Below are 20,304 nucleotides of genomic sequence, written 5' to 3' on the forward strand. Positions count from 1 at the left end.
AATGTGTGTATTTCCTGTATCTATATATGTATATAAATACATATATAAATATCAATCGAAAGCATCAAATCCCATGGAAGGAGCCATAAGATCCCAGGGAAATTTAAAGTCACTTCCTTGACTAGCTAAAGAAAAGTCCATAAGACATAACTTGGAGCAATCAGACACCCAGATTAACCACCAAAGCAGCAAGTGGATAGCAGCCAGTGGCAGCTACGAAATTGACAGGGGGTGGGACATGAAGACTTCTATATTGGATTGATGTCAAAAAAACATAAACCCAAAGTGGGGCCATAAAGATCACGTAAACCTCATGAACTGTTCTGACTCTAAGTGGCAAACGAAACAAAAACCAAAATCAAACAACCAAAAATAATTTTTTTCCATGGGATTTCAACAGCAGTTAGCATGGTATTATATTTATACTAATTTTGTTCATTGTGTGTTTAGAGAATTTGTGCAGCAATATAACATAGTAAACACAAAATTAGGACAGAACCATGCCATGTCAACGGCTGAGATGCTTCGAAATGTATCTACTGTGCTGAAGTTGAGAGTACTTTGGCAATTAGAAGCTTCAGTGTGTTCCCCATTTGCACCCAGATACATTTTGATGTTTTATGGTCTTTCTTTATAGTGAGCTATATATGATATAATGTCCAGCAGGCAACTGCAGTCCCTGATTATTTCCTATCAACTTTCCCAAGTCGTCTGTTTTGAGACTTGCTATAAGTTAAATATTTATATATATGTATATATATATATAAAATAGAGAACAGATATCATCGAATTTCTGTGTATGTTTAATAGAGTTAAAAGCTGGAGTTGGGTTAGGATCTTATTTCTGTAAAGGCTAAGAGAAATAAATAGAATTTTCTAGTTGATTCTTTGGGTTGCTTTAATTTTTTTTCCTTTTCTTTAAAAATAAAGGAGAGCCATTAAACATTTCCTTTGCTAATTCTAGAGAAATTTAAGATTCATTAAAAAAATGAGTATAACAAAAGTGAAAATCTTCCATTTGTTACCCTAAAATTATTTACAATTTTCCGATTTTGTGGAAGCCTGACTGCTTGGTATCTTGCAAATGGCTTTGGATCCAGGAAGTTCTGTGGGTTCCTGTTCTTAGCATTACATAGGGACATGTCAATAATTTGCAGGGCCTTTCCATTCAGCTGTGTGGGAGGAAAGTAACTTTGACGTGGCTGGTCAGATTGTTTTCAGATTGGGTCATAATCTCAGTGTTCTAAGTGAGGTTTTAACTCTAAAGGGAAGATATGTCTAATCTATACCAGAACGTGGGCAACAAATTTTCGTTAATTAAATAATTGATTTATTCATTCATTTAATAAATATTTCTGAGCCCTCAGGCAGGATACAGTGTATCTCTAGATTTGAATCCTTCCTTTTCTAATAGTTTGCACAAATGAGCTGTTGGAAAATAGAATATGGAACCTTATTATCTAACTTACCTCTCCAACAGAATTCAGTTCAACAAATATTTTTTGAGGGTCAGTTGTGTATGTTAGGTATGTGCTACATATTAAGGATTCAGATACGAATAGGGCATGATCTCCAAGATGCAGGTTAAATTCACTGATTTTGTGGTCAATAATTTAAGATACCTAGATTTCAATTTGGATTCTCTGTGTATCCTTTCTCTGGTTTTCTTGCTTTCATAGCAGTGATATCTGTATATATGTAACAATGTTTATCAAATCTCTGGATATTAAGTCTTATAAAAATCTAGGCTTGATCATTCGCAATTATCACCACTGTCTTCCCCTACTACCTCCCCCTCCTACACACCGTCATCTCCATAGCAACCTCCATAAGAAGACAGAGGGCTTTTCTAGATCTCTGATTCACAAGGTCTATGGCTCCCCAGGTTGTGGGTATGTTACCATTTGGTATTGAACATAAACAGGCCCAAACTTGAAAAGCCCCAGACCGAGTCCATTTGCTTTTCAGTGACTGCACAGGTGCTTCATCTGATTCAAAAGCAGAGGACAGAAATTCAATGCCAGCATTTCTTGAGTGATATAATTACATGGGGCGGGTGGGGGAATAACAACAGTTTTTAAAACAATCTGTTGTGTTCTGCAAGGGAGCATGGGAGGGAATATATAAATAAAGCAAGTGACAGGATGCCCACTCCGAAGGAGCCAACACGTAGCTCCAAGAGGCTGATATTGATCCCCTCTGCCTGGGATTATTTAACTCACCACATTTGAAGAATGAGCATTTCTTCTTTCTAAATTTACTCCATAAAGTATTCCTGATAAGTGATTCAGATGCACAGGGAAATATGTCGGAGGCATATTTAATGTAGGAAGGAGATAGATATACCTATTGATGCAGAGGTTTTGCCCAGGGAACCTGATTAGTACTGATGAAGATTACATGCTTAGAGCTGTCAAGTCCTTTTTTGCCTTGTATGAGAAATATCTCTATAGCCTTAAGATTTTCCAGAAATATTACAGATTAAAAATCAGAACCATCAACTCAGTTGTTTCTGGGGTTAAGTTTCACACTGCCTAAAAAGAGGTCTTCCGTTGCCCATGCAGCAGTGGACAATGGTGACATTTACATAACTTTGACATAAACTGTTAATCCTGAGATTCTATGTGAATATTGAGATTAAAATTCTAAGTTTAAACATTCTAATTCACTACCTCAGTTTCTAAAATTTTACTCTTTTCCGGGCCTGACGTTTGCTGGAAATACACTAAATTCGGCTAATCTTGTTCTGTCTTACTTGCAATTACCTTATCTTCTCTTACTGTTACCAAATTTATGATTTTCTAGGCTGTCTCAGTAGTAAGGTATTTAACTTCTACAGGTTCTTTCCTGATTAATTTAGGTCCACTAGAAGCTCTTGCTTTTCATAAATTTGTATAAACTTTTCATAACTTTAGTATATGTTATATTCAACAACTTTTGTGTTCATGTGGGCATCAAATTTTAAATGAAATGATATTTCTTTGGGTTTCAAAGCTGCTGGTTTTGAGTCAGATGTAAGCAAATGACTTTTATACTCACAACCCACTTTGGCATTTAGGGATCACCCTGGTTTGGTGTAGCTTAGTCGTGTAGCTTAGTTCTTTAAGGACAACCTAAATTTTTTTAGAGTGTGGTTCATGATAGTTTAGAAACTTTTTACATCCAATGGATTTCAAGTTTTCTCTGTATATTTTTGCTGGAACATATGTAAATGAGATTTTTTTAAAAATCCTAAATCATGAGAGTAAGGCACAGAGTGAAAGCTCAATTAGTATTTGTTGACTGAATTGTATGACTCTCAAAATACCTCATAATCTTAAATTAAAATTGGAGATTTTTCATACCTCTCAGTTCATCTCCCTTTAAACAGCTAAATAAAACCTGGTGAATTATTTTAAAATATATGATTTCATACAAGTAAGTATCGCCCTAACAAAATCCATGTTTCTTTAGCAAAAATAATTCTCTACCTTACCCTGTCCCTTCTTTTGCTGGGAACTAGATCATTTTGTAGTGAGTTGCATTTTCTGGACATTTGCTTTGAGAACTCAGAATTGAAATTGTGAACTATAAAGTCATAATGAATCCATCTGTATCAAATAAATATATTCAGAAGAATATTTGAATAACTGTTCACGTACATAAAGTTGAGGGTCAGGATTTTAACTTTCCTAATTTGTAAACATTGATTGTGTCCCCTACCAAAGAAGGAGGTGTCTATTTGGCATTTTAGACTTATGTCTTGGCATATAAACCCTTTTCTTCCCAACTACACTTCTATTGATGTTAAATTGTGCAGTAAATGCATATTTCATTGTCCTTCTTACCTCTTTGTAATCAACAACAACAAATAGACAAGCTGGAGAGGATTCAAATAACCACTAGGAAATGAGATTCTCTCATGAGATTGTGGAAGCCAAATAAAAATTAAGGTCTTTAGTAAGTTTACCTTCATGATCTAAAATGTGGGAATGGATTCTGAAACACAGATAAAGGGTTTAAATTCACTTTTCATTCCTTCTCTCTCCCTCCCCCCAACTCCTATGCCCAGTGTCTCCATCTTTCGGAAAAAAAAAATAACATCAAAACTAATGTATTGTCAGATTCGCTTCTGTATATTTAAAAATTATCAATTGTCTGAATTTTATGTGGTCTGTGGTCTTAAGATTCTAAAAATCGTGGGGGCAGAGTTCACAGAGCAGAGGAGAAAAGTGAAAAAAAATGCCTTTTGCACCTGAGAAATGGGCATGGCAGTAATTAACAACTATATTGATTCATCCAGCCATTATCTAGGGATACATTTTTCTGGGTGTCCATTAGCCAGGGGTTTTTTGCCTCCACTTTTGTTAAGTGTCCTTGATCAAATCTCAAGGGACAGCACTTGCACCAGAGGGCAGACAGTAAAAGGAAGTAAAGATGAAACACATCCATCTATCAATAGGACTGTGCTAAACAATTTATAATGGTTGGACTGAGGGAGATGTTTAAACTAATGGCAGTAATCTGAGATCACAAAATAATTACTATTCCCAGAGCGATTCTCAGATGTATTTTTACTTCTCAAATCTACAGTCCTCACATTTGCATTTGGTGTTATTGCTACTTTGTTCCTCGCACTAACATAATACCCGACCCATTACGGTGAAATTTAAATTTGGCAAAACACCAAGAGCTGATCCCTGTTTATGTTCTCCAGGTAGAACGGGGTTCTTAGTCTTTATCAGTTTGAGATGCCTCAGTAAAGTATTTATAATATGAAAATCTGGCACTGAATTGTTAAAAGCCCAGCAAATCCTTAGAGTTTTTATTTGCTGGAACATTGCGGAGGACGCAGCTGAAGTGTTAAGACAATAATAATTTTCTAATAAAGGATAAGAAGAAAGAGAGCTTTATTTTTCAGAATCCATAGATAAAAAATAATAAGTGTGCTGGTTATCGACCTTAAATATGATGTTGGTAACCTTAAGAGTTTATAGAAATGCATTTTGTCATTTGTGTCTCCAGCAAACTTGAAGTTAGCAGCTTGTATATTTTCATTACAAAGAAATAGATTTTGATTTAATTTTAGAAAGATTTTTCCATATGGAAACTCACGATTGGTAAATAGAATCATGTTTAAATAATCATCAGTCAAGTAACTATTCAGTGTATAGTTTAATAGTAAATGCCTAAATGAAGTGCCATAGGAATGTCTGAGTCACAGTGTCCAGAATTCACCTTGAATTTTAGGGTCCACCTAAAAACACTTTGAATAAAGGTATAATAGAAGTAATCTGAGAAATGTTTTAGCTTCGGAAAGAAGGATGTAAGTAGATGTAAATTTCATTAATTTAATTAATCATTATTGGCTGTGGACATGAGTAATTTTTACATTTGAGCTCTAATACACGTTCAGTGTACACAAAGCAAACAGTTATTCACATGTTTAGGTCTAGGCTAAATCCTACCAAGTTTTGAATTTCCTTCATTGATTTATAAATTAATAGAGTACATTCATGGGTTATAATGTTCCTAATTTAATGGTATATTTTCTCTCTTCATTCATTAACCCACTCAGTGATAAGTTACTTCACTTTTTTATAACCCACCTCCACCCCAGCCCAAGCTAATTTTTAAGTGACTGGAGCAAATATGTGGCCTTTAAATCCCTAATGATAAAATGCTTTGAAAAATTAGAATAAGGATAGAAATATAAGTATAGGAAAATCAGCTAATTGGCTATTAGGCCATTGATAGTGCAGACATGGTGTGCATAAAATGTGGGTTGATCATTATCATAGATTTTATAACCAGAACAACGACTCTAATAACAAAAGTGGTAAAAATGAAAAAAATTCTATTCATCTCCATTACCCAAGATTTTTTGGTGATGTTGCGAAGGAGAGGGAATCAATAAGATCAGTGTGTAACTATATACACTTCCAGTTAAAAGTTTAATAAATCACTTATTTATGCAACGGTTTTTAGTGACTACTATCTATAAACACTGGAGTAGGTTCTAGGAAATTAAAAACAAGATGAGACTCCTTCTAGGAGTTCATAGTCTATTAGGGAAGACAGATACAAAAATAAGGGGAATAAAAGGAAAGGAGGGATAAGAAGGGAAGAAACAATGTAGACAATGAATGGAAATGCCTAGAATATTATCAGAACTCAACTGGAAGGAGAGGTCTCTAATTCAGCAATTAGCATACCCCATACAAGGACAGGCATGAGAAACCACAGACGATGCCGCCCAGTGGCAGAATCAATTAACCCCAGGGAGCATTCTTCTATATCTTAGTTTGGGGGCACAGAATTTCTGATTCGTTGTGGTTGAAAAATTAGTACTGCACATATACAGTATGGCCTAGGGCCAGGGCTTCTTAGGTAATAGGTTAATAAGGATGGGCGTGTTGAAGGGAGAATTTCCAGCCAGACTTCCTGATTTCAAACGCTATGAGAACTTCCTGATTTCAAATGCCAGTGCAAGTAGTTGTTAAGGAGTGAGCTTAATGAAATCATTAAGCAAGTCCCCGCACCCGAGAAAAATTAACAAATAAAGAGGGATTGGGTTTTAAAAGAGAGGCTTTTATGTGTTTTCTTTTATTCTTTTTGTTCTGTATTTTTTCTCCCATGAGCCCCAATATATATACTGTGTGTACATATATATATTTATGTATGTGTGTATACTAAATATATAGAGCCTATTGTTCCATATATATATAGACACAGTATAAATGATATTAGAATAATGTAAACAGAGATTAACAACAGCCCCTGCCATCAGCCATGTGTTTACACAGAAATTCATACCATCATTCTTACATCAGCCAACATAGACATGCATGATACTGTTTTAACTTGGTGGAAAAGCATGTTAACTTTTCTTTAGGTTTTGTTTTTTTCTTTATCATAATTATAATGATGATTCCATAACTCAATTATCCTTGGGAGGGGTAGAGAGAAAAAATTATACAGATATATCTATCCATATACACACATTCCTGTGTATATATATAAATAGATATATACTTTGTATATATTTGAAAAACGTTTTCTGTTGTTTTACCTCATCTTGTGCCGCATGAATTTTTGGTGGTTCAGTTTATTTTGTTTTGATTCGTATTTAGTGTTTTGGTCATTATGGCTATTTTTAACTCATTGCTATACTTTTTTGAGTCATTATTTTTTAAATACTGAGAGATATATAGATATACAAATCAACCAAGGCAACAAAATCTTTTCTTGCCATCCTAATCTCAAATTTCTCCCCCTTCAGCATATCCCTCCAGTATTTATGCTCAAAACAAAACAAACACCAACAAAATCCAAGAAAGTTGTGTACAAACGAATGAAGTACTTTGTTTTCCTCTTCTTTCTCCTATATATTTTTTATTTAAATTTTCTCCTTTCCCCTTTTTATTTTTCCTTGTATCTGCACAGGCCACTTGTCTTTACTCTCCCCTTTATGACAATGCATTTCATTGAAAAAAAGGACGAATGAGCCAGAAAAAAAATAATAGTAATAAAAGAAAAACATGCAGAAAGAACAGAGAAACACATCCCTCTCCACAAATTTCAGATGGCATAAAAAGAATTTTATTGCAGATATAGACTATTTGTTGTATCTTTTATTTCTGGACGAGCTCAGGATCATTGTGTGGCATGCAGTGAGAGTTTTCTAGCTAATCAACTAACCATGGCCTCCATCACCAGTGCATGGGCTATAATAACGCCATCTCGTGTTTCATCCAAGTGATACATCCGGGCTAACCCAGCCAGTCCCGTGTATGAGTTGTGGGGATAACTTTCTTTTGTAGTTATAATTTCATGGGTTCTCATCTTTATTATTATTTCCACGGGATCACGGCAGCCCCAAGAGCTGCCCTCACAGCATCTCTGTGTGGTTTTGTCCTTGTGCTTGCTTTCCTTGGTACAGCAGTCAAGCATGGGTTTCATCTGGCACATCTGTCTTGCCATCTTGTCTTGGAGTCCACTGTCTTGGTGTCGTTCTGTGATTCTGTTCTCTGTTTGTAATACGTGGTTTGAAATCCTCTCCCTTTATTTCTCACTCCCCTATCGTTTCTCTTTTGAACCTTACCTTTAGGGAACTTCACAAAGAAGCAAAACAAATTTTCAGTCGAATTGTAAGGTTGATAACTGGTTTGCATCTGGAGGTCATAAGTTGCACTTCTTACCTGGCTAAGGAGGCAAAACTTACTGTGGAAAATTACTAATGATAATAGCTAAACAGGCTCCCCATCAGCAACAATAAGAAACCCTTGTTGATTTCTTTGGCTTGATTAAATGGGCTTACTGCTAAAGGGATTTCATGTAAGAGCTAATTTCCAAGGAGTTTTCCCATAGATTATCAATCTTCTAGTTAGACGTTTTCTTCAGGAACAGATCAACAGAAAATTTTTTCAGAAGACATTAGTGAGGAGTGTCATCGTTTCTGCTGTATAGAGCAGTGTCTGTTCCTGAATTGGAGAGGAATTTGTGGAAATACGAATGTGTTTTATTATAAAATTTATTTGTTTATGTATTTTAACCTAAAATATAAATGGGTTTGGCAAGGGAAAGGAAAAAAAAAAAAGCTTTTTAACTCACTGGTTCTACTTCATGCATATTTCAAGGTAAGATTATCTTTTGATCTTTCTGAGTCAAATGATACATATTTTATTTTTTAATTCATGGAAGCATTAGAGAGCCAACACTTTGACTTAGACCTAAATTCTTTTTTTTTCTCTCTTTTCAAAGAATAAGACATACACAATAACTTTAGTTCTGAGAATTGAGTCTGAATTTCTTGAGAGAAAGGTGGAAGACAGTGCCCAGTTAATTATTCAGATGCTGGATTATACTGTGATTACCCAGGAAATTTGCCGCATAACTTGGAGTGATTTGGTTTGTTTGATACTTATAGTATGAAAATGAATTTCTGTAACAAATTCAACCTCCTTATCCATAAAGGTTGAACAAGAGAGTATAAAATAGGTCTGAAATGAATTGATAGATTGATTTTTGAAATAGGATCTTAAGATTAAAAAGTGCAAATGTTTAACCTGGGGAAGAGAAAGCGTTTCAAGGCAGATGGTTTTACGATGAGATGTTTCAGTCATGTCATTGTAGCTCTTTGCTCTTCTTAAGGGTACAGGGGAAGAGCACAGGAAGAGGAAATTTGTGGGGTCTATGGACTAAGAACTTTATAATGAAGGAAGGAAGGGAGAGAGTGAAGGAGGAAGAGAGAGAGGGCAGATAAGGGAGGAGGGAGGGAAAGCTGGAGGAGGGAGGGGGTATTCCTGATGAGTCAGGTATAGTAGCTTGCTGATAAATGATAAGAACGAGCACACACATAGACACACACAGCCTTAATCGGTAGTGTGTGACAGTTTCTATAGTATAAAATATTCCCTCTGTGGCTGATTTGAAGCCACAGATATGACAATATTAAACTCCGAATTGGGAAGTAATGCTCATGAGCACACGATTATACACTTTTTTCACCATACAGATACCATGGATATCAATGGACTTGAGTTTTAAGCTTTTATTACCTTTGTTTTTAATAGATTGTATTCATATGTGTGTGTGTATATATATATGTGTGTGTATATATATATGTGTGTATATATATATGTGTGTGTATATATATATATATATATATATATCTATCTTTGATAATGGCTCTGTTTAACAACCAACTTGGAAAATTCCTGAAAATGTAGCAGTCAGCTATCATGAGCTGGCTCTGGCATGTCACTGGCCAAGGTGCTACACTGTGCCGGGTGCATTCAAACATGGTATTTTATTTAAAACTCATTTTCACTTATTATGATGTAGAAACTATTGTGGCCATCTTACAATTGAGAAAATCAGGACTCAGAAAGTTTGCTTTTCCAAGGTCACATGCCTGCACATAGTGGCAGAGGTAAGGTTCAAACCCAAATCTGTTTGAAAATAGGTAACTCTTATTTCTACTGCAGTGTGCACAGAGGATTGGGCTTAAACACTTATCAGAGCACTGCATTTTAGAACTATGACATGCTCATTTGTGGAACTTTCACTAATTTTGTTTCCCCAAAATAGAGTCGCCAAAAATTCCTCCCTTAGTAACATGAAGATGAACAGGATATTTCTTAGGTTTCCAAATTTTGTTTCTCGAGCTTTGGAAAGACTATAATAGCTGCATTTCTTAGCACATAATTATAATATTCAACATGATTCCATTACTCAGTTGTTATGTTTTTGTAACTTTTAAAACATAATGGACTTTATTTAGTTCATTTACTAGATGCACGTTAATTAACCAACTTCACAGTGAAATATGTCAGTGCCCTTTACTTCCACATTTTCCCATAAAACTAGTACATTAATACTTAAAACAGCATGAGAACCATCGTATTGCAGAAAATGACTGCAACTTAAAAAAATAATTTTACTGTTAGATACTTAATCATTGCTTTGTGAAAGAGTTTGAGAAATCTGGGAATTAAAAAGGAAAGTGCGGATCTTGCCCTTCTACTTTGACAAGAGACAGCCTCTGACTGAGTTGCTGATGGTACAATATTTTACTTTGATTTAATGTCAGCTTTAGCTGCCCCTGTGGTCCACTTTCAGTGACAGCACACATAGTATTGAATAAAGCCCCTTGAAGTGATTTCTAGGCCTTCATCTGTAAGTTTTCCGCTGCAACATCTTTGTTCCTTCATTCAGTAAATATTCATTGAGCATTTACTATATGCAGGTATAGTTCTAAATACGTTACACTGTTAACTCCCTTAATCCTCATAACAATCCCCTGAGGGGCTTTATCATCATCTCCATTTTAAAGATGAGTAAACTGAGGCACAGAGGAGCCAAAAGATGGTCCCGAGGTCACACAGCAAGGAAGTAGGAGAAATGGGATTTAAACCCAAGACAGTGGGGCCCTGAGCCCACACAGGAATCACCATGTTATACAGTCTCATTATATAGTATTCTCCATTGACCCATATATATAAATAGCTACCTGCCTCTTTGATAATAATGAAAGAAGGTTTGTGTATTGAGTATATTAAATGATTGGGAAATACTTGTTAGATGGATTCATTACTGTGTATCTGAAAGGCTTTGAAAACCTTGGTTGATAGGGGTTATGAAATTGTTTAGCTATGATTTATCCAAACAGCTGTGATTTAAACAACTTACTGTGGCTTCCTGCAAGGTGGAATGGTTCCAGTATTCAGGATGAAAACCATCACTTACGTGAGGTTAGTCCCTCTTGATGTCACCTGTGTAACTGTGCACTGGGGACTTCTAGCTCACTGCTCATCAGCAGACCTGTTTAGAACATATGATCAGGTAACAGCCACCTTTAACTGATGTTAGGATTCTAAGAATAGAGGCTCGTAGTGAGAGCTCTGGTGAGATGCTGAATTTTCTTCATTTCTGAGATAATTCTGTTCTTTGAACACAGTGTTTTAGATGTTACAGCTAATAGGCAGCAACAAAAGAAGTGAATATGTACCTGGGAGGATGCATTTCTTACCTTAGTCCCTTTCTGATATCTGTGTACTCTTGACATTTCTTAAATTCCTGCTCACGTGTTTATCTTCTCTTTCATTTTTCTCACTTCCTTGCATTATATGTCTCAAACTATGAAAAAGGAAAAAATCAAAACAAAACCCCAAACCTTTTCTGGGCCCTTGAATTTTCTATGCAAGAAAAGAAACTTAAAGGATTTATTAAGGACTAAAATTCACAATGAAATAGAAAGTACCTTTTTAAAGCTGGGTTTGCTTTTATTAGAATCTCTCCAAGGAAAGTATAGCTTGCTTAAGCATCTGAGGGTCTCATTACAAATTATATCCATCCTGACCAATCCGGAAGCCTAAACTGGGAAGTCTGTAGAGTTGAAAATGCTTGAGGACCCTCTGTTGTCGAATTCTTCTTTCATCTTAGCTTTGAAGCAGATACCCCCGTTTTACTAAAAGATCATGGCAATATTATATTGCTAAGTATTCCGATTTTTCTGACTAATCACTCAGAGCAAAAGCCAATAAAGAGCCAGAGAGTAAACATTTTAGACTTTGGGCGTCTCACAATCCCTGTCCTAACTACTCAGCTCTGTTGTCGTAACACAAAGGCGGCCATAGACAACACATAAATGAAGGATTATGGCTGTGATTCCATCTAACTTGATTTTAAAAAGCAGGCATCAAGCTGGATTTCGGTCTACTGACCCCTGATCTAGAGAAATCTGATAGGTTAGGAATTTGTGGTCATTTTCTTTTTTTAAAAGATGAATCCTTCTTGCCCATTTTATAGTCAATCTTAGTAAACATTTGTTGAGTTCCCCACTAAGCACGTGAGACCACATAGGATGTGGAAGGACATTGGAAGCTCATTTCTCACCATTGTTTTGAATATGCACATTATCTCATATATGAAACTTGATAAAAAGCGAACGTACAAAACCAGGGTCCCCTACCCACAGCGTGTACACTGCCTTTTTTGTAAGCGCTTGATTCTTCACCCTTCCTTTTGCACGTCTGTCTTTTGTACTCTGTGCCTCCGCTGGGGTGTGGGCTGCAGCCTCCCTGCTTTCAGACCTCTTCTGCAGTCGTTTCTTTGAACTCCAGCCCACATACTGTGTCACATCCCAGTAATTCTTCCCCAAACCTTGGCTGTGGGTTATTGAGCTGACAAATGTCTAAATGACTGAGATACGATATTTGCAACCTGCTGAGAACCTCCTCTTTTCCTGTACTTTTTGATTTGTAGCTTTATAAGTTTTGTGGGGAAAGTGAGAAAAACATTCTTGGTGACACAGGCAGTGAATGAGGAGAACAGAATTGAAGGGGCACAATATATAGGACTCCTTCCTGCACTGCAGGCAAAAGCATTTATTTATACCTTAGTCCTCTGAATGTCGGAGGCAAAGGATTATTCAGTAGGGTGCAGGATGCAGCATCCAATATCCTGAGGAGAAGAATGTGTTCTACCACCTGGCAACAGATTAGACAGGAGCAGGCTATGAAAATACAGGTACAAGGCCACATTTAGTGTTACTGCGGAAGTGGCGTCTGTTACTTTAGGATTTGACTCCATAAATTAATGCTTAGTCCCTTTAGCATCTTTAACATTAGAAATCTGCGGAAAAGAAATACAAAAGACTCGTATAAGAACAACATCAAGTAAACTATGAAACCAGATCCTAATGTATCCCAACCCCAGAGGGAGCATAACATTAACTTTTGGGAGCCAGAATGCTAAGTAATGACATTATGAGCTTTCTCCATTATCAAGGCCCCTTGTTGTGGTATTGTGCCTGGCGTTGTGAGGTTCTGAGCTATGACTCAAAAAGAAAGCAAAAAAAGAAATGCAGAGATGATGCAGGAAAGGAAGAAAGACGGCGCCATTAGGAGGGACTTTGGGGGCAGGAGGTACACGGGTTGACTTTTAAAACAACATAATTTAGAATTAGTGTTTTAAAAGCTTCTGAGATCAAAGGGATAATAGAAAACAAGAGTAAAACAAGGGTAAATTAAGCACTGTTGATGACCTGATAGGGACATAGCAAAATGCAGTAAAGTCTCCATCTTCTTTATGCTTGCAATAGCCTGGTATTTTCCTATGTGGTTGGTTGGTTTATTCCCTTGCTTATTTGCTTGTTTGTTTGTTTGTTTATTTCTTTATTTACATTTAGTTATTGCTAGCTTTCCCTATAAAAGCAAATGGGCAAACTCAGTCCCCAGGGGCCAGCCGTCTAACGTGATGAGATGAAATAGACAAGGATGACACAGGTGACACAACAGATGACACATCTGCAATAGCGAGAACTCATCAACCAGGGAGAACACGCCCTCATTTAATAGCATTCAAATTAAATATTTTTAAAACATTAAAATAAAAACAAACCCTATGAAAGTCAAGCAAGTTTCAACAATGAGAGATGCATAGTGTGGTTTTTTTTTCAATTTTCATTGGAGTATAGTTGATTTACAATGTTATGTTAGCTTCAGATGTACAAGCAAAGTGAATCAGTTATATATATACATATATCCACTCTTTCTTTAGATTCTTTTCCCATATAAGCCATTGCAGAGTACCGTGTAGAATTCCCTAGACACACAGTGTTCTTAAGTTTATTTTTTTAAGACTTTTTTTAAATTCCTTTAGATCTAACCGCTTCATCAAGTTTGAAGAATGTGCTCTTAGTAAGATTTCTGGTTAAGATATCTTTTGGTGACTTTGAGTATCGAATTAAACATAACAATTCCTCTTTTAAGCTCCCGTAAAGCTAAAGGCCTTTTTAGAATTTTTTTAAATTATAATCTTAAAGTTTACGTAACTCTTAAGAGTATATGCTTGAAGAGCTTTCGAGTTCATTGTAATGATTTCGTTTTAGGTGACAAAAGTAAAACCTACATAGGTAAATTGATTTGTTCAAGGTCACTGAATTAGTTTCCATTAGGGTTGGAATTAAATCCCGAGTGTCCTAAATCCATAATCCGTGCTGTTTTACTGATACTGTATATCAAGGTTTTTTTTAAAGAGCCCAGAGCTTTTTATTTTAAACTGAGATAGCATTCAACAGAGAATTCAGAGGAAATGTGTGGAAATTGGTCATCTTCTTTCCACTGGACATTGTTGCCACACAAGACAGTATATTTATTGACCCATTTAGGGGTCAAATCTACAGCTCTCTATTGGTCACTAGGTGACCAACTAAGAGATCATGGACACATGGTGAAGCAATTCGTTTAAGTAGCTCGTGGTACACACTCAACAAATGTATGCTCTAGAGATGCATGGTCAGTGATATCACCTTGCTACATGGAGAACAGATTGTTAGACAAATGAGAGCAGTGATTCCCAAGCTCAAAAGCAAAACTAGTGTAAAGCTATGCCAAAATCTTCGCTGATCCATGGTGAAATGAGAAAAGTAAGGACAATATAGTGAGTTTCCACAAAGTTAAATTTACAGAACTGCCCTATATTCTGAGATTATATCTTGTGTTTGGGGGGGGGGTGGTTCTTGATGGTTAAAATCAACGTCTTCTATGAAAATAGTGTTTTGTTACTGTTTGTAGCATCTTTAACTGATTAAAAGTTGGCAACTGAAAAAAAAAAAAAAAAAGTTGGCAACTGGATGTTAGTCATTCCCCATAGATTTTTCTTTTATGTTTTACTTGTCTCTGAAAACAAATAAACCAGCCTCCCGAAACCAGAAACCTTTAAAGAGATTTAGAGTGTTATCTATGTTGCCACAGCTAGATTTAGTAAATTTTGAAAACTGAAAACCTTTCTAAGTCTAAAATTTTTTTATGAACTAAATGATCTTAAGACCAAGCTGTTTATTTCACTGAGACCCCAGGAAGTTATTATTCCAGGCATAGGTCACTTAGATATTAAGTATAAGAGAGTTTTTGAATTTCAGTAAAAATAGATTAAAGGCACAAAATAGAACGGGAGATTTCAAAAAAATTCTAGAATACATGTTACTGGAAGGACACAATCAGTTTGTAAACAAAAAAACTTATGGAAAAATGGAAATTTCTAAGGACTCCAATCTAAACCTAGAATGTTTTCTCAGTTTAGCCTTATTGCAAAGTAGAGAGGACTGTTTTGAAGAGCTGAATGAGCCTATAGTTGAGATAACATGATCCTTATTTGTGTCAAGAGGAGGTCAAAACCTTAGTCCCCAGATAAAAGGAAGGGTGTGACCTATACTAAAGGCAGCTACTGAATTTGTCTCCTTAGTTCTCCTTTCCTCCCACCATTTCAGTCTCTTGGGCAATCTATACCAATAACCTCTTGCTTCATGAAATTTATTATCTAAATATTGAAAGTATTGTATTTAATTTAGCCTAATAAAAAGGCACATCAAGTTTATTGAGAAATCAGGGGTTGGTGTTTTGCATCTGGTATAAGGATTATATTATCAGTAACAGACTTAACAGTGATTATCGTCAGGTAGTGGTCAGTGGGTGATTTTTATTTTGTTATTCATACTCCAAAATTTCTATGTTGAGTATGTATTACATTTGTAATTAAAAAGAAAGTCTCTCTCTATATATATATTTTAATGTAAAAGAATATTAAGAGGCCAACAAGGGAACCCTTGTGAATATTTAGATATAGGAACTCTGCCAGACCCGTATTTGAAAAAAGTCATGCATCCTGTCTTTCCCATGAGTTTGAATTAAGCCCATGATTTAAGCCCTGCAAGGAAAGCTGCTAGAGGAATTCAGAGATAATGATGATGATGATACGTAGGACTCTGGATAGCTGAGCGTGCACCAATTTCCTAGGGTCAGTCCTGTTCATCAACTGACAAATGGTCCGTGGACACACCAGGTGGTCATACAGCAGCAGGAGGCACGAGGTATCCTGCAAATGACCCACTACCAGAAAGTATAAAATCTGTGCTTGGAAACCAGGAACACAGATGGGTTGTGAAGTGGTCTTCAACAGACACTTGGGAATATGATTGGTTCTTTAACCCAACTTTTAGGTGTCACGTACAGCCTCACTGCCTGACCTCTCCTCATCTGTACATATGCTTGTTAGATGTAATAAATAGATGAAAGAATGCAGTTGCAGAGAAGTAATTAAAAACTTTGCATTCCTCTCTCTACACCTCCCTCTTCTTCCCTCTCCCTTGATAGGATGGCCAGAAAATTAAGCCAGCTGTAGATTAATTGAGACCCTCTTCCATGTAGGGAACATCTGTCACTGCTGCTATAAGGATCGTATGAACAAATTAAAATATTTGATTACCTTTAATCCAAAAGAATGTGGCAGTCTCTTCAGTCATGTAGCTTACTGGAGTTTTTTGGTGGTTCTTTTTTTTTTTTTTTTTTTCACGCAAAGCTTATGACTGTAGTCCTTCCCTGAAGCTGTGAGATCTTTCAGCAGATGTTGTTTTCCATGTCTTTACCCTTTCCCTTGTGAAAGGGGGAAAAAGCCCTGAACAAAAGCAATTTTGGCGATAGGCAGAAAAGGTCTACATCATGAACATATTTTTAGAAACAGCTGGTAAAACAAATGGTCCAAATGTGATGCCTGGAGCATGTCTATTCAAACAACAGGGTTGTTTAAAGATAAAAGCAGCCACTTTTAAATATCAGCACTAGCAGTGATTTCCATACATATTTAAGAGATGAGAGAGCTTGCCAAGACTTTGTGATTTCTGTTTTGTTTTCTGGGACAAAGTCTTTCACTCTTGTGGCGTTGTTAGTGAGTGAATTTATCAGAAGCTGCCCATCCAATAGTTAAAATTGTGACTATCATCACATGGAAAATATTTTTAAATTTACATATAATTGATTTTTTAAAACTGTGCTTTATACTTCTAAGAATGTTCCTTTTTAATAGCATCTACCTGTAGTCCAGAAGATCGAAATGGGAAATTGATAATGTGCTTAAATTATCACTGATCTTATAAGCCATGTTTCAAAAAAAGTCAGGCAGTGCTGCTAAGGGGCAAACATTTGTATCTGTAGCCATTAAAAAATCTGATGTCACTCTTCATTGGCCACATTCAGAGGCTGCCTTATGACCTTGCCTTGTCATGACTTCATTTGTTTACTGAACTGTTTTGTTCTGCAGCCACTGCCAAATGCCATTTCACAGATTGGTGAAATAATTCTTTATTGTATTTTTACAGTCATTCCAATTTCCAAATTACTTTCTGCTTCTCTCTGGGTCAGGCATTGCACAAACGCTGATTTGTATTATTGAACTTGATAAACAGATGTTCACCTTATCAGCTGCCATTCATGTTGACTTTTTCCTCCACTTCCTTCACCATGGTTCTATTTTCATCTCAGAAACTTTCAGTAGTGCCTCAAGGAGCCTTAGTCACCATGTTGGACCAGGTGGGATCTTAGCCACTGAGAAAGTCTTCATTTTTTAATGATGCTCAAAGAACAATCTTCAGTACCTCCTTCCCTTCACCCCCCGCCCCCGCCCCATGGGGCACAATGCTTACTCAATAGATGGAACTGAGAAATTTGAAAAGCGCTTCACTTTCATTTTACTCATTAAATAAACACAAGAAAACTATCTTTTCTAGAGCTCAGCATATCCACAAGTGTGTCTCTTTGCTATTTTACCCCAAACTGACCTACTTGATGGATAGATTTGATGTTATATAGGAATAGTCTAGGACTGATTTTTTCTTTTTTTCTATCATGCTGGCTCTGGAAAACATGATCATAAATACTGACAACCCAGGTTTTTAAACATACATATATATATATATATTTTATCTTTATACACTTGCAGTAAAGCATCGATCAGTAACTTTTATGGATGGTTCTTTTGATGTAAAATCAACTTCATATTGGAGTTATAGATCCTGCAGCACTTATCGCACTGGAAATCTGACCAAAGTCTTCATACGTGTGTGTATTAATTAAATTGTGGTTATGCATCATATGTACATAAAATTGCACAAATATGCATATATTTACTTCCTCAGAGTTTTTTTTTAACTTCTGATTTTCAAATAATTTCTAAGTTAGAGAAAAGGTATAAGGATAGTACATAAAACTCCCTTATGCCCTTACTCAGATTCACCAATTGTTAACATTTGCCACATTTGCTTATCATTCTCTCTCTCGTATGTGAATGTATATAAAAATATTTATATGTGTCTATGTACATGTACACACATATATCTGAGCCATTTGAGAGTGTGTGTAAAACATCATATATTTTATGATGTTTTAGATAGATACATATAGATAGATATATTTAGATAGATACATATAGATTTCCCCCTGAACCATTTGAGAGTAAGTTGCAGAAATAATTTCCTTTACCCTGAATCATTCAGCATGTATTTCCTAAGAACAAGGAAAAACAAATCAGAGTACTGTTATCAAAATCAAGAAATGTAACCCTGATACAAAATCACACCAAGAGTACATATTCAGATTTCACCAGTGTGCATAATGGGATTTAAAATTACTTTTTTTCCAGTCCAAAATCCAATTCAGGATCACATACTGCATTTAGTTGTCATGCTCAGGAATTTTTGAAGCATTTTCTTGACATATTATTTTGTTTTACTTGTGCTGGTCACAAGTAAACAAAGGTCAGGAAGAGTGAGTAAATGTCAAGTCCTCCTGGATGGGTTGCCGAGGAAGCAGGAGGATATAGCCTGTGCTTTAGCATATGAGTAAAATTTCCTTTCTTAGAATTAACTAACTAGAATTATAGCAAGAGGAACTTGAGGTTTCTCTCGTTTTCATTCCTCAGAGGGCACTGATAAACAAATTTCATATTTCTGACCAACTGTTCATTAATGCTTTCTGTTAACACTGCCTATCGAGCACTTAAGATGTGCTAAGTCCTGGGAGAGGCACTAGGGTACAAGAGTGAGCAAAAATAGAGATGGCCCCTGGTGAGTCTAGTGCGGGGGGGCTGTCATTGATTAATCAAGTGATCTCCAAATAAATACTTCGATGAGTGCTCTGAAGCAAAGGCACATGCCACATGTCATGGCAGGGCATGTGACAAGGTAGGGATGAGGGATGTGGATGCAAGGTCGGGGCAGGGAAACCTTCCTTGAGGAAATACTTCGGCTGAATTATGTGGGATAAGTGGAAGTTTAATGGGCAAAGAAGAAGGAAAATTCATTTGAGCATGCAAGAAATCTTAGGCGTGAGGAAAAATCAGCCATCTCTAAGAGGGGGTCATTTGGGAACAGCTGTCCAAGCTATAAAAGAAAGACCTTTCACAGAAATAATCTTTGGTGTCCTTTTTCATCTTTGGGTGAATGGAGACGAGAGTGACTTTATCAACTCTGCATGGCCCCTTGGTGGGCAGTGAGTGGGCTTTGTGAAGAATGGAGATACAATGAGTAAAATGATGCATTCACTGGAGGAAAGTTGGATTAAAAAAATAAAAAGTGAGGCTGTATTTTTTGGTACACCAATTCCTACCAATAAAGGAGAAGGTGACAGGAATATATGTCTTAGGCTGAAGAGTCACCAAAGCCATTTCCAGGTTCTCAGAGTCTTAGATGATACTTTACAGTTTGGTATGGGACTGTGCATCATTTCTTCAAGCACTTACAACTTGGTCATGAGAGACTGAAGACAGCGTCCAAATTCTAGGTATTCTTACATCTTGCAGAGCCTATTAGTGAATGAGTCACTCAACAATTTTTTAAAGAAGCAGATGTTTCCTCAAAAGATGGTGCTGGAGAAGAGAATTGCATTTTGGTGATGGTAGTGAGTAAGCAGATATCAAATATCGATCTACTTATAATTTACACAATCGCACACTTTAGAGAAAACACATTCCTTCTTCCCCACCACCACC

The 20,304-nt window shown here is 36.2% G+C and overlaps 1 protein-coding gene across 12 annotated transcripts in view; it reads left to right on the forward strand.

Moving 5' to 3' along the window:
• Window positions 1-20,304, forward strand: part of NRXN3 (neurexin 3) — a 1,701,263-nt gene that overhangs the window by 1,650,391 nt on the left and 30,568 nt on the right. The gene's annotated exons all lie outside the window — the stretch shown is intronic.

Source organism: Orcinus orca, chromosome 2, assembly GCF_937001465.1.
Source record: "Orcinus orca chromosome 2, mOrcOrc1.1, whole genome shotgun sequence".
Classification (NCBI taxonomy): Eukaryota; Metazoa; Chordata; class Mammalia; order Artiodactyla; family Delphinidae; genus Orcinus; species Orcinus orca.